The 14,953-nt window shown below is 41.5% G+C and overlaps 1 long non-coding RNA gene across 2 annotated transcripts in view; it reads left to right on the top strand.

Moving 5' to 3' along the window:
- LOC120371848 overlaps nt 1–14,953 on the top strand; it is an 18,427-nt gene extending 3,474 nt beyond the window's left edge. For both annotated transcript variants that reach the window (XR_005584609.1, XR_005584610.1), the window contains exons 2-4: nt 9,333–9,443; nt 12,990–13,097; nt 14,873–14,953. This is a non-coding gene — a long non-coding RNA (uncharacterized LOC120371848). The remainder of the gene's footprint in view (nt 1–9,332; nt 9,444–12,989; nt 13,098–14,872) is intronic.

Here is a 14,953-nt window from a genome sequence, read left to right as displayed (position 1 = left end):
ATGTGTATAATATAAATCATGCAGGTGATTTTAAGAAAGATCAAAAATACACAATGAGGAAATAAACATGTAATTTGGATCCAGTCCAAATAATAGGAAAATGCACAAATGCAGTATGACAAGATGACTAGGTGAATATTGAAGGAGACAAAATTTTATGACATTATTGATTGAGTCAAATATGATTTTTTGAATTTTAGGATGTCCAAGGTGAGTGTTTCTGACATATTTTTATCTTTATTAAGAGACTGTATTTTTTCTTATTTTTATCTTTTTTAGTGCTTTCTTTTTGGCTTTCTGGAATTTCTTTCTTTATGTCTTTATGGAGTTGTTATGGATTTTTATTTCTGAATAAATTTGTAAGAACTCTTAAATGAGATATTTTGGAGAGAGGTTATGCCACTAGGGAGAGTGATGAATGAAAACTTAGTAACCCCTTTAATCCCTCTGAGTCAACTGAGTGGACTTCAACAAGTCCTACCTAGCAGTTCCGTTCCAATAACCAAATGACAACCCAATGCCAAATACCACAGTGACCTGGTGACAGTACACACCAGCCCCACCCTCCCGGCCCCACCACTGCAACATCAAAGTCCGGGAGGAGAAGCAAAAAGGCAATACTACCACACAACAATGGAACAATACACAAGAACGCGGCAAAACACCTGAGACACAGGACTCACACAAACTGACAGTTCAAGTACATCCAACACTTCACCCAACTCCAGGTCTGCAATGGTTCAAAAACCAGGCAAAGTTCAAAAGTCAATCTCTGTCTCAAGGTCAACAAACACCCACAAAAGTTTACCAACAAAAGGAAAGTTTACTCGCAGAGTTTACCCCCCAAAAAGCCAAAAAAGTGGTCTACGCAGTTCCGTGGGCTTCCTGGCCCCTGGGGAGCAGCAGAGTTCTGCTGTGCGTTTCCAGCCTACCCGGGGGCCGCACAAGCCTGGCTGTCTGTGCTGCCCTGCCAGCCAACTCCCCCAACCACCGCCACAGCCAGCTGCAGACTGCTCACTCTGCCCACTGCCCACAGGCTGCCACTCAGGCTCCACTCACGCAGCCGCTCTGCCCTCTGCTAGCGATCAATGCTCGCATGCTCAGCTCTGCCAGCTGCTTAGCAGCCCAGTAAGCTGCTCTAGTTTAGTGATGTCAGCTCAGCTGCAGCCTGACCACCCAGTGCATTCAGGAATTCAGCCTCAGCTCTCCACTCCTCCAGATTCAACAGTTAAGATGCTCAAACAGTGCTGTAGTTCTGAGCCAGAGAGGAAAAGAAAGTTCAATTGGCCACACAAAAGGGGCCAGTACCTACCAGTACACACACCCCAGTCCCTTGCCCTTTCTCAGCAGGTTCCACCAACCCTTCCCTTTGTTATTTAAGTGCTCTCCCTTGTATAGTTAATGATTCATGTCATATTGGTCTCAGTATAGTCTTTTCATCATCAGTGTAATTAATGTTTTTTTTTCCTTTGCCTTTCACAGCAAAAACATAATTATTCTGGGGAAATTCCAGAATAAAAATCACCATCCCATTTGTGTGTGTGTTGCTCTTGTGCAATGCAAATTCCCCATGCTGTTGCAACATATGTCAATGCCTTGCCACAATTCATAATGCATGTCCAGGTAATCCTCATCCTCCTTCCCATAATCATCCAAATAAAACTCAACCCTCCACCTCTCATACCTTACCACCCACCTTCATATCTCATCACATCTTCTAACTCTTACACACTCATATTTAAATAACAAACACCATTTCTACACTTCCAATCCTTTAAATATTATTAAAACATTCAAACCACAACATGTGGGAGGTATTTCCCACAACCAACACAAAACACAACCCCACCTCCATTCCATGTATAGAGAAAACCTACAAACACATTGTATGTACAACATTTTCACAACACACACCAACTCACAATTTGTTGCCAGAGGATGTTGTTTGAAGGCCAAGAAACTAAACAAAAAAAAGACTTCAGTTAAAAGAAAAGAAATAGGTCTATATAAGTTCATGGCATAATGGCTATTGCAAAGGCATGCTCTGACAAAAAGAGATTAGCTCTGATAATTTGCCTTAATGCTCTGAAGCAGAGGCTGGACAAAAGGATTACTATTGCTAATGCTGTTAGCTGAAGTGTTTTTAAAAGGTTTGATCATCACAGGGAATGACAACAGTAATCATCTAGTCACAAAAATACCTCCCTTTGACCTGTAATAAAACTTTTTCCTAAAAAAAAATTGGGAGTAAAATGGGGGGGGAGGGGAGGCAGGGGGGGGGGGTCCCTGGGAGTGGCTGCTGGTGGGGGGGGGGGGTGGAGGTGGGGGCTGGGGTGGGGGGTGGGGGGCTGGTGTGGGGCTGGCAGGGGGGTCCTGGGGGGGTGGGCAGGGCTCTGGCCTGCTGGAGGGAGGGGGGGCTGGGGGGCGCTGCTCTGCTCCTGGCAGGGGTGCTGGCTGTGCTGGCTCTGCCCCTGGCAACAGAGGGTGCGGTGGGCTGCTGCCCTGGAGGGGCTGCCGGCAGTGGGCTGGGGGGTGCCCGTGCTGTGGGGGCCAGGCAGCGGGGCACTGGCAGTGGGCTGCCAGGGCACCCCGCAGGGGCGAGCCCAGCCCCCCACCCCCCTGCAGTGGGGAGAGCCCCCCACCCACCCCCAGACTGGGCTGCTGGCCCACCCACCTCTGCTGCTGCAGCTCTCCCCTCCCACAGCCCAAGGGCCCAGAGCTGCACGCCCCAAGAAAAAGTCACGCGGCTTCCCCAGGTTAGCCAGATGCTGCTGGAGCACCTGTCATGCAGGCAGCTGAAACTTCACCTTGTAAACACAGTGGTCAGATTACACTGGGCCCTTAGAATCACTGGCTGGTTCGCCCTGCTCCTTCTCATGTGCTTCTGCCTCTGCCTATGGGAGAGGAGAGTGATGAGAGAACAAACAATGGTGCTACTGGAAGAGCCCTCAGATGGTGTGAAAGCAAAACACAACTGAGGATGAAAATGTTGAAGGAGGTTTCGGATGAGTGGGATGAAAGATTTTCTGGGAGTTGAGGGATTTATTTTTCTGTAGGGCTGTTTTTTTATGTTCTGAACTGTTCTTTGTCAAATAAATCATTATTTATCTCATGGATTAAATTAAACAATGATTAATTCAATGATTAACTTTTTAAACATGTTTAAAATTAATAATAATTAACTACAAATATTTAATTAAACAAATTAATTTTTTTTGTATTTAATTATTTCATTTAAGTTGAATTTTATTAATAATTTATATTTGCAATTTTGGATTTTTTAATACTTTTACAAACAAATATAATTAAAAGAAATACAGAAATAGTAAAAATCAAAATTTCAAATTGCAAGTAAATATTTTAAAAATTTTAATATTTATAAACTGTTTTGCAAAATTTGTAAAAATTTTGTAATACTTAATTTTGTAAGTATAAACTTACAAAACAACTCAAAGCAAAACAAAACAAATGTTCAATCAGTTACATAAACTTCAACAACTCAAACACAAAGCAAATCACTATGATAAACATGCCTTTTAAATTTGCATTCTTGTAATGTGTACAATGTCAAATTAGTTACAACAGTTGGCATGTACTCTTCATTATGCTTTACATTGTCAAGTAATGTGATTTTAAACATATCATATGTATGCCATTTTATGCTTGCATCCAGACCATTGATCATGCTTCCATATTGATGATGAATGCTATAAAATAAAAATTAATTAAATTTGTGACTGAACTCCGCCTGCTTATGAAATAATCCTCCTCTCTAATTTTATTATTATATTATATTATATTATATAATATATTCTCATATGATGATGAACAACATTGTACGTTTATTTTAAGATAGCTTTCACTGCAGATTTGAAGCCTGCAAATTACCAAACACAGATTTCTAAAAAAACCAAAGTTCCTCAAAAGAATGAGAATCTGAATCAAATGAAAAAATCTATAAAAGGGATGTATGGAGCATGCTTTCCAGCAGTCTCTAAAGAGCAGCAGAAGAGAGGAGAAAGAGCAGCAATCTGAGAAAGAGAAAAAATCAAAACTCTGGAAAAAACTAGACTTGAATGATGAAGAAAAGAAAATGCGTCTGATGCTGGCAGCTGTGGATCCAGATGATGATCATTGGATGGCATGTCCACATCATGGAATCATTGAGGCATGAGCTTGCAAGAATCAGAATCTTTATGAGGCATAGTAAGTAAATAACATCAGTACGTAGACAATAATCACAGACTTCTGCAGTCTCAGTCTCTGCCTCACTTACAGGCTACTGGGACTGGGGAGGGGCAGAACTGAGCACTGAGACAGCTAAGGAAAAGGATTCAGGATGTTTAAGTTTTAAGTTTTCTTACATTTTTTTTTTTTTTAAGTTCTTCAGTCTCTTTTCAGAGACTAACTCATTCTGACTGCTTCAGACTCCCCCTCTCTTCCAAACGAGTCACTTTGTGCATTCCTTGCAGTTTGCCACTTTGATAGGTTTCTCTGATTGTTGTAAGTTTATCTAATTAAAAGGTACTAAATAAATATCATTTTATTAAAGAAATTTCAACAAATAAATTTTGTTTAATCATTTAAATACATGCAGATTTTAAGGACATATGTACACATACATGTAATATGTAAGTATATGGTAGGGCAGTGGTACCCTTGGGGTGTTCCAGACACACCCTCCCAGAGGGGTCCCCATCATCCCTCCAGGGGTTCCTCCCCTGTTTCCCTCAGCGTTCAGACTAGGGAAGACATCCCAGAGAGACACTCATACACAGGAGAGACTACCTCAAAGACCACCTCCCCTCCTACACTCCCTTTCAGCATAAAGAGCTCCCGCGTCGAAGAGATGAGCCAGGAGAGACAATTGCTTATGAGAGAGCCGATCAGATTGTCAGTAGGGGACACAGGAGAAAGGAGGGGAGACCCAGGCAGCTTCCACACAGGCCCAGCAGGGCTGAGTCTCAGCGGACTATCAAGCAGCTCCCTCCCATAGTGCTCTGATTACCTGCTAAAGATTACACTACCCTGCTATCATTATACTGATGAGGGCACATTCAAGGCAATCTCACACCAACAGTACACACACACACACACACACACACACACACACTATACACCTTTTTTTTTTTTTTCTTTTTTTTTTTTTTTTTTTTTTTTTTTTTTTTTTTTTTTTTTTTTTTTTTTTTTAACCCAATATGGTATGACTTAATGACAACCACACCATGCCCGGTAAAACCTAAAAGCACGGTGCATTCCTAATGCATTACCTTACATGCACCTTATTATGCATATGCTGCATTACCTTATGCTTAGTTTGTTGCCAACCTCCAACAGTACTAACCAACCTTAACTAAGCCTCTCTTGTGGGGCCTCTCCCACTTTCCACCCTGCCTGCCAGACAGTTCAGAAGGATCAGCAGAGACAGAAACAGACAAGACCAGACAGACACCCCTCAGCTCCTCCACCCCCCAAGAGAATTTCAAAAAGATCTCAAAGCCTTCTGGCTCATTGTGGGGGGATGGGATGCGAAATGTCGTCTAGCAGTGTGTGGTGTGTGGTATCCGGATCCCCCCCCAACCCCAAAAAAGAAAACTCAGTTCTCGCTTTTTTTTTTTTTGCAAAAAAAAAAAAAAAATTTAAAAAAAACTAGTGTGAGTAAGAGAAAGAGGGAGAGGAGGAAGTGTCCTGGAGTCCCTGACCGGATCTCTCATCTCTCTCAATTAGTAAACAATTCATAACAATCTTATTCTAGTAGACTTAGTAACATTTAGGATTTACATTTGCAAAGATAAACACATGCATTTTTTTATACTTTAAGCTAATATCTATATTTTATTTGTCTGCAATACTAGACAAGAAAAACAGACAACAAATTCACAAGGTTCACAAGGTCTCTTTCTCTCACTTACATTCTCTTTACCTTATGCAGGTTAACACATACTAACATACATTACATACATACCAAGATATTAATATTTAATTATTTTACTCCTCTCTCCTCTCACTCCTGCCTCTCCGGACAGGATGCAAGACATCACCAGGCAAAAGGGAAAAAAAAAAGAGCCACCGAACAGTTTTTTTTGTGTGCTAAATGTACATCTCTCTCCACACCTGCTGTAGTTTGTGCTGTATTAAGATGTCTCCCCATAAGATAATATTGGTGGACCTGAGATCACAGTGAAAATGGGCAATACAAGTTGCTATTTATTACCTCTGGATGACAGATGGACTAGGTGACTTGGCAGCAGTTTAGATTGGCTTTCCAGTCATTTACTCATTCAAGTTGAAGCCACTAACAAAGCATCTAAAGCAAGCAATGGGAGGTCTTGGTTTCTGAAGAACAACAACACATCATCATCAGACTCAACAACCCCCCTGAGAGCCTTTTCTGGTCTTTTTTCCTTTGCCCTCTCAGCCTTCTTTTCAGGCTGTTTCGCAGAGAAAAGGTACTTCCTGCTTCCTTTCCTCTCCTCTCCTCTCCCCGGTTGGGCTCACCTAGCACTTTATGGAGACAAACCCTGCTCTCCCTTATCTGGGCTTTATTTCTATTTAGGTCTGGCCTACCCTCCAGGTGTACCCAGGACTGGTTAATTTCTCCCTCAGGCCCCTATTAACCCTTTAGCAATCTGTGTGGGGTAAACAATCCATCACACAAACTCAATATAGTAGTTTGGCCGAATTCTCTGCTAGAGTAACCTTGGTGCAATTCCATCGAAATCACAATGGAAACAAATTAAATAATAACAACTTATGCATGAACTGCACCTCTGCTTCTTCACTGTCGCAGTCTAACTTTAAGCCTTACTCCTATGGGATGCATTCAGCAATGATTTTAGTATATCATGAGCTACCTTTGTCTATAATCTATTTGGTCTATTTGAAGTAGTTCAGTGTCTTACAGCCCTGTCATTCTGTGTTTACAGGACTTCACACTTTTTGAAACCCCAACTTTTGTAATTCCTTGCCCTTGCAGGGGCCTTGGGCATTGGTGACACCTCAGTCTCTCCTGTTCTATGCCTGTACACAACAGTTTAGTCTCCCGAAGACTGAAATACCCAAGTGTGAGGACGTGGGAATTTTCTGTAATATTTTTATGAATCCTGAGTGTGCTTTTGTTTCCCCTATATGCTGCATTGTTACCCAGAGTGGGGAAAGGGACTGTTTGCTCTCGGGGCAGGCTAGGTTACATGGGTATGGACATTGCCTAGTTGTCTGAGTATTAGTCCCCATATCAGTGTAGCCCCTGAGAAGACAATGGCAAATACAGTCACCAGACCATTGATACCTAGCAACCAAGGACCCAGAGTGATATGGATTTCCCTGCCTCGCCACAGGGAAACTGAACAACAATCCCTGGCTGTAGAACAAAGGACCGGAGAGATGCGAGGTAGGGAATAAGAGTTGGCTGCTGGAAGGAGTTAGGGCTCTCACCTGGGAACCGACCAAAGATGTCAGACTGAGAGATAGACAGTGCTTGAACAATGGGGTTCACTACAGCTTAGCTGGGCTCTGGGCTAACCATGATGGTTTAACCTTCATTTCTCTATGCTAACCGAAGGACTTCCTATGCTGAGTTCCAGATGACTGAGCCCTGGTCTGCACTACGAGGTTAGGTCGAATTTAGTCGCATTAGGTCAATTTTATAAGCAATATGTCTACACAACCAACCCCGTTCTGTTGACCTAAAGGTCCAGTCTAAGGAGACAGTTAAGCTGCGTGTCTTACCCTAGAGGAAGAATGAGATCCCTAGGGGGTCTGGCACATTGAAGGGTTTCCTTCTAGAGGATGTTCCAAAGCTGGAGGCATAGTACCGGTCTTGTGGATCTGTGACACCAAGGCAACTGGTGAAATTTAATGGCCTCTGATATACTGCAGGTCAGACTAGGTGATTTATTGGTCCTTTGCAGCCTTAAACTCTATGAAACTGAAATTCTTTGCTCAGTGGGGTTCTGAACAAGTTAATGAGAGCTCTTTGATTTCAGCTCATTGAGTAGTTATGCTTTAGACTTAATAGATAACATTTTCAAAAGCCACTGAGTGATTTAGGAGCCTGCCTAAACAAAAGTCAATGGGATTTAGGCTCCTAAATCACATAGGTACTTTTGAAAATTTTACCTAACATCTATTCCAATTTATACAAGATATTTGGAATATTCCTATAGCCTCTCTCAAGGCACTGGGCCTCACATTAACAGATCCATCATAGTGCCAGCCTTCTTCCCACATCCACATCCCCAATCCAGTCAGGCTGTCCTGCATTCATAGACCATCAAGATCATCTAGTCTGACCTCCTGCATGTTGCAGGCCACAGATCCTCACCCACCCACTCCTGTAATAAACCATAACCTCTGGCTGAGTTACCAGATTCTGCAAATCATTATATAAATACTTCAAGTTACAGATAATCCACCATTTACTTTACTTTACACCTGCAAGTGACCCATGCTCCTAGCTGCAAAGGAAGGCAACCTCCTTCCACCCAGGTCTCTATCAATCTGACCAGGGAGGAAAAATTCCTTCCGACCCTTTCCTTCCTTAAACAAGGAAAATATTTACAGTACGTCTGGGGTATGCTTTTGAAATACTGTGTTTTAGTAGAAGATTTGTGATTCTTATGATTTTTCTAGTTAATAGTCAGCTAATCGGAAGCATGCTGACCCAATCAAATCTCAAATCATATGATTTTTTCTGTTGAAAGTATTTAGGTCTTCCCTTTCTTCTATTTTATTTTTCTTTTATCAATCATTAAGTCTCCAACATACTGTAGACACGAGAGATACAGTTGTAATAATAGCTGGATGTCTTGAATCCTCAGTTTGATTTGGGGTCAAATTCTACCCTTCAGAGTCTCACCAGAGAATAGAGGGAAAGAGTTGAGTGGTTCAGGCCCAGGACGGGGAGTTGGAATTGGAAATGTTGGCTCTATCCCAACTGTGCCAGACACTTGTGTTGTGGCCTTAGGCAAATCATTTAGGGGCTGGCAGTGCACCACTGAGGTAAATGGTTTTGTCATTGGTTTCAACTGGACCGAGATCGGCTCTTTGTCTACACTTTAGTTTCCTCTTCTGTAAAGTGGGGATAGTAATACCTCCCTCACAGGAGATTTGTGAGGGCAAATTAAATGTTTGTGAAGAATGTTGAGATCCTTAGTTGGAAGGTGCATTAGAGTGCAAAGTATAATTAGTTAATGGGAGTTGTGTGCACGTGTCTGAGGGCAGAGTTTGTCCTTTAGATTGCAATGCAAGAGAAAAGAAAGCTAGAAAAATTAAGCAAGTGACAGCTGCTGCTAACATCCTGAAAGAGTACTGCATTTACATTTATTTTGCAGGCCAAGTGTAACACTTCTGCACTACGGTGGTACACTGTACTTCTTGTACGTCTGTCAGAAGCAGTCTGCAAAAAATAAGAGTGGTGGCTGCCTCGAAAATTCTGAGAAAAGGTAATATTGAATAATTTCAGCAAAATCTTGACATTGACCTGGTTTTCTTCTCAGTACAATTTAATCCTGCATGTGATATATTTATTCTCTTGGTTGTTCAATTTGGCGTCCACAGATGATACCCAAAATTATAATCGCCAAGTTACATTAACTTCAGTTTGTACCAAAGGAGTCACATTTACTTCTACTTATCTAACAACTGCTACAGCCTGGGCCTGCTCACCATGTTGATTCCTTTTAGTGTGGGGTCTTTTTTCCTCTGTTTTGCAGCCATACAACTCTGTCCTACTAACAGTGAAATCTACTGATTGTTCATTGGTAATTAGAATTATAATAATTTACATGGCACAAGACTCCATAGATACAAAATTGACAGCAACTATTGAGTGAAGAAATGAAATCTTATTACAATGCTGTATACTATGAAATTTAATGTCTTGTGTGACTTCTGATTGTAATAGGCTATATATCCAATATTAATTATGAAATCAAATATTTAAAATAGAGTGTGCTCTTAAAGTAATATATAGTTACACCATAAAAGAATAATAGATACTTTTGCTGTTTTAAATACATATAAAATAACTCAACTTACAAGTGTCTCGCTAACTATAGTGCTATATAAGTGACAACATAAGTGTGAGTGGTTAATCAGACTGAAAGGAACAACTGGTAAAACACTGCACAGAAAAGTTCAGCATTTAAATGTCTTTCCAGGCTTTTATTGTCAGAACATTAAAAAATTAGCTTTATAACCATCAGAAAAGAAATGACACAAGGTATTCACCTCTCTGGATTGCAAGCGTTCTTTGCTTGTTTTGCCCTTTGTGTGTCAGCCAAGTGTAGCAAAAGTTTCCAGCCTCTAGAAGGACAATTTTACTTCCCTCACTGAGTATTCTGCAGTTTATACAACCTATCACAATGAGTAAATGTTAACAACAAAGACAGATCGCTGCCTCATTAACTGTAAACAAACTGTATATTCGGAGCCAAAACATGCACCATCATCAGGGCTAACCTAAATTTCTACTGGATCAAAGTTTTCTGTTGAACCTTTATTTTTCTAACAAAATGTGGAGTAGTAGTTAGAGCAGGTGACTGAGGATCAGAACTCCCGAGTTCTATTCCCGGTATTGTTACAGACTCACTATGAGACTATGGGTGAGTAATTTCAACTCTCGGTGCCTCGGTTTCACCTGGTTTATAAAATAGGAATAACAATCCTTTCCTGCCTCACAGGGATTTCTTAGATTGTGAGCAGTTCAGGACAGAAATCATGTTTTGTATGTGTGTGTTCCCATACTGTCTGGCCCAATGGAGCACCCAGTTCTGAGTGGGGCCTTTAGGTACTACCACAATCTAAATATTAATAAATAACAATTAATAAGGGATGTTGTGAAGCTTAATTATCTGATGTTTATAAAAACTCTTTGAGATCTTTGGATGAAAGATGCTATCTAGGCGTTGTCTGTATTACATCTTTTTAACCAGTTAGTGGCATAGGTGGTGGTAAACGTGTCCACAGAACTAAGGGTGTTTCACCCTGGCTTTCAGTAGTTGTCTTCCCGTAACTTTCTGGTGTACTGCTTATGTGGTGTTTTTAGGAGTGTAGTTAGGGCTGCCAAGAGATGCCTTTGGGGACCAATCCTCCTTTCCAGCTGTCTGTGCAGTAGGATTTTCTAGAGTGCTGTTTGTGCCACGCTATATGCATAGCCTTTGGGCACAGGGGTCCTGACTGTCCACGAACAAATAGGTGTAAATGATTACATGAGGTGGTCACGACAAAAAGTAATCACTACAAAGGTGGTACTCACACCTTCTTGTCAACTGTTGGAAATGGGCCACCTTGATTGCATTGCCCTCATTAGCACTACAAAAATAATTTCCCCTCCCTTGGTATTCATCCTTTCATGTCAACTGTTAGGCCACTTCCACCTTAATTGAATTGGCTTGTTAGCACTGACCACCGACTTGGTAAGGCAACTCCCATCTTTTCATGTGCTAGAATATATATTCTGCTTACTGTATTTTTCACTCTATGCATCTGATGAAGTGGATTTTTGCCCATGAAAGCTTATGACCAAATAAATTTGTTAGTCTCTAAGGTGCCACAAGGACTCCTCGTTGTTTTTGCTGATACAGACTAAGACGGCTACCACTCCGAAAAGAGGAGAATCAGTCCCTCTATCTGTAGCTCAGGCACTATATAGCTCCCCAGATTTTTCCAGAATGCACTAATACAGACTCAGCAATGTGGTAGGTGTAGATGTACAAACATGGAGTTGTGTTGTGAAAAAAGCTGCTGTTTGGACACAACAGTGTTTACAACAGTGTTTGTTGTAAATGATTCAGATGACAGTTTCACAAACTAATGACCAAAATAGAGCCCCAACTCAAATAATAAACTGCTCTGATGGCTCAGTTTTGGACCATAATCATCATCCAATATAATTTGAAGCTTTTTGCTAAGAGTTTTAATATAGTCATATGCCAAATATTTATTTGAAGCCAGGAAAACAAAACTGAAAAAAGCCCTGCAGTCTCTTAAACCTCATATGCTGCTATCCAGATTACAGGGTATAGTCTCATTGTAGTGTGCAGAACTTTATGCACAAAATACTCTGAGTGGTGCAGCAAATTAGGACATTAGCAAGTAGTTACAGTGGCAATCGTTAGCTCTAACCCAGGGCTTGCACTTTAGCACAACATGTCACAGCCGTCAGCAGTAACCAGTAGCCTTTGTTCCTAACACAGCAGGTACCAGAAATGACAGTTCACATTGGACTACAGAAATGTATTGATTACTTTATCTCCTGTGTGTCACAATGCTTCCTTTAAAAGCCTCTCGTGATGTATGTTTCTAAGTCTCATATAGTGATTTATTTGCTATCATATTTGGCATTTATTTGCACCCCATTTTTGATTAATTTGTAAGTGGGGGAACCTGGGAAATGTCCATTTCTAACCAATCTGTTTCCTGGCTGTAGATGTTCATCAGCCTCTCAGTCAGGGAATATTGTGTTTCCCTGCTAAGTACTGCTCTGTATCTTGTATTAGTATTTCCAAATAGACTCTGATGCACAATTTACCTTGGTCTGAAACTGCAAGACCTTTGTGTGGCTTTACACTTTTCTTCCTTCAGGAATTTCACAACTAAATCACTGATCTCATATAGGTGTCATGGTGAATAAAGACTCATTCAGTAGTTGCACACAATATTTAAAACTCTTTCCGTTGGACATGATATTTTATCTTTTGGCCATGGACCCAAAGCTGATAGAATTTCCTTTTCATATATGTCTGACTAAATCTGGGAAAGCTCAGTATATATCGCAAATGAAAATGGTTATAAATGGTTTATTCTAAATACATTAAAGGAATTTTCTGATTTCCTTTAATGCCTTTCATTAGTGAGAGCAACATTTAGCTAGCTGGGAAATACATCTTGGCAATCCTAAGGAACAAATTCACTTGCAACATGCACATTGAAATTGAATTTGCTAACATACTGTGCAAACAAATCATGCCTCTGTATGCTGATTGAAGGAAATGAAAGTGAGAGATGCAAGGGATCGCTGCCTCCAAGTTGCTGTTGCCATAGAACTGCTGCTGTTCAAGAAAAAACTGCAGCATGGACTTCTTCTGCCACTGAAGGTAAGAAGAGGGCACAGCAAGGACTGGGGGAGGGGTAGAGAGCAAGTCGGTGTCCTTGCTGTCTAAAAACGGAAATTGTTTTCAGTGTTTGTGAGGCAGAAATGCTGGTGCAAAAGAAAAAAAACTATCTCAACTGCTTAGGGTGGCAAGAGTGACAAGGAAGCACACTCCCCTGCTCTCTGGAGGAGACACTGCAAAGGAAGGAGGGAGAACTTAGAAGAGCTGCTACTTTATCATTTAGAAACTGTTTGCGGCTGCTTCTGAGATAATTACCATTTGACACTGCTGTACTATAAATAATATCCTAATGAGCAAAGGCAAGTGTGAAAGTGATCCAGTATGGTGGATCAGCAAGAAAAAGTAATGCTAAATACCCAATATAATATTGAACACATCAGTGCTGTGTGTATAAAGATGGTTTAATTGTTGTTTACTATTATGACTATTAAATGTTCAGCACCCTGAGTGCCTTCCTAAGAAGGGTGGACACGATTTATAATACAATTGTTATGATGGATCGATCTTTGGAAATGCCTTAGATTAAATACAATGAGAGTGAAAAAATATAATCACTAAAACATGTCACTGCTAAATATTGGTGAGTACTCAAAAACACTTTTGTCGGTTGTTGAGAGTCAAGAAGTGGCTTCAGACTTGCAGAGTGGAATTCTGCAAAGTGACTGAGGCTTGCCGTGTAGAGTCCTCAATGAGCCTTCCATAAGTGGCTTTTGTTGAATTCTCCACATCTGCTTAGCCTCTCTGTCATATCTAGCAGTCCTTTGCTCTCCTCATCTCCCATGGGATCTCACTGGTTCTCCACTCCATCAGAGATCCATTGCAGGCAGATTTAGCCCTATGTTTTATGCAACAGATCCTATACGATAGGAAGCCAGTTCTGTCCCCTGCTAAAGCCAGTGTATGTTGTTCTGGTGGCTTAATGGGGCCTTAAAGATGGTAAAAGCAGACCTAATAGATTATTTCCAGTGCAGGGGCAGTGTGCCAATTCCCCATGCCACCCTGAGTGCAGTTGCATGTGGCACACCAAAGGTGTGGCCAAAGCAGGAGGAATCAGATGATAATTTGCTGCCGTTTCAGGTCCTCTCCTTCTAGGACCTCCTTTTCTACCAGTCTGCCCCCTAGGACTGCCTTTAGCGCTGATCTCCTTCCCCTCAATCATCAATGGGACCTCTGTTTCTGCTGGGGTCAGAGAGGCAGTGAGCAGAGCATTCTGCATTCCAGCCATTTTGGCCTATAGATCAGTCAGTTGGCAGCTTTGGGTATGTCTACACTGCAGCTGGGAGGTATAATTCCCAGCTCGGCAGACATGCACAGGCTAGTTCTGCTTGAGCTAGCACACTAAAAGATAGCAGCATGGCTGCAGTGGCTTGGGCTAGCCACCCGAGTATGTACCCAAGTGGGTCAAGTGGGAATAGTATGAGTTAGGTGTCCAAGTACAAGCCTGCCCGGGGTGCTGCGTAGGCACTCTGGTTGCTTGCCTGTGCTGAAGCCCTTGCTGCACTACTACTCTTACCAATGCTGGCTAGATTAAAACTAGCACGGGTACGCTCACCTGAGCTATAATCAGACCTTCTTGCCTGAACAAGATACTTTAGTTTAACCGTTTTATGATTGCTAAAGTGACCCAGTTTGTGTTCTCCCTAGACACATTCTGTAACCCAGTTGTTTTATGAGGCAAGCACTAGGGTAGCAGATACTTTATGAATTCCTAGGGAATGGGAGCATATTCTAATATGTCCTGTTTTTGTTTGTTTTAGCTAATACCCAACTAGTGGAGCTGCTGGTATGTGTGGGTGGAGGGGGATCCAGCTACAGAAGATTTGCTGCTCGCTGTGACA

Source organism: Mauremys reevesii, linkage group 9 (assembly GCF_016161935.1).
Source record: "Mauremys reevesii isolate NIE-2019 linkage group 9, ASM1616193v1, whole genome shotgun sequence".
Classification (NCBI taxonomy): Eukaryota; Metazoa; Chordata; order Testudines; family Geoemydidae; genus Mauremys; species Mauremys reevesii.
The sequence above is the reverse complement of the archived record's forward strand: the minus strand, read 5'-3'. Positions and strand labels throughout refer to the sequence as shown.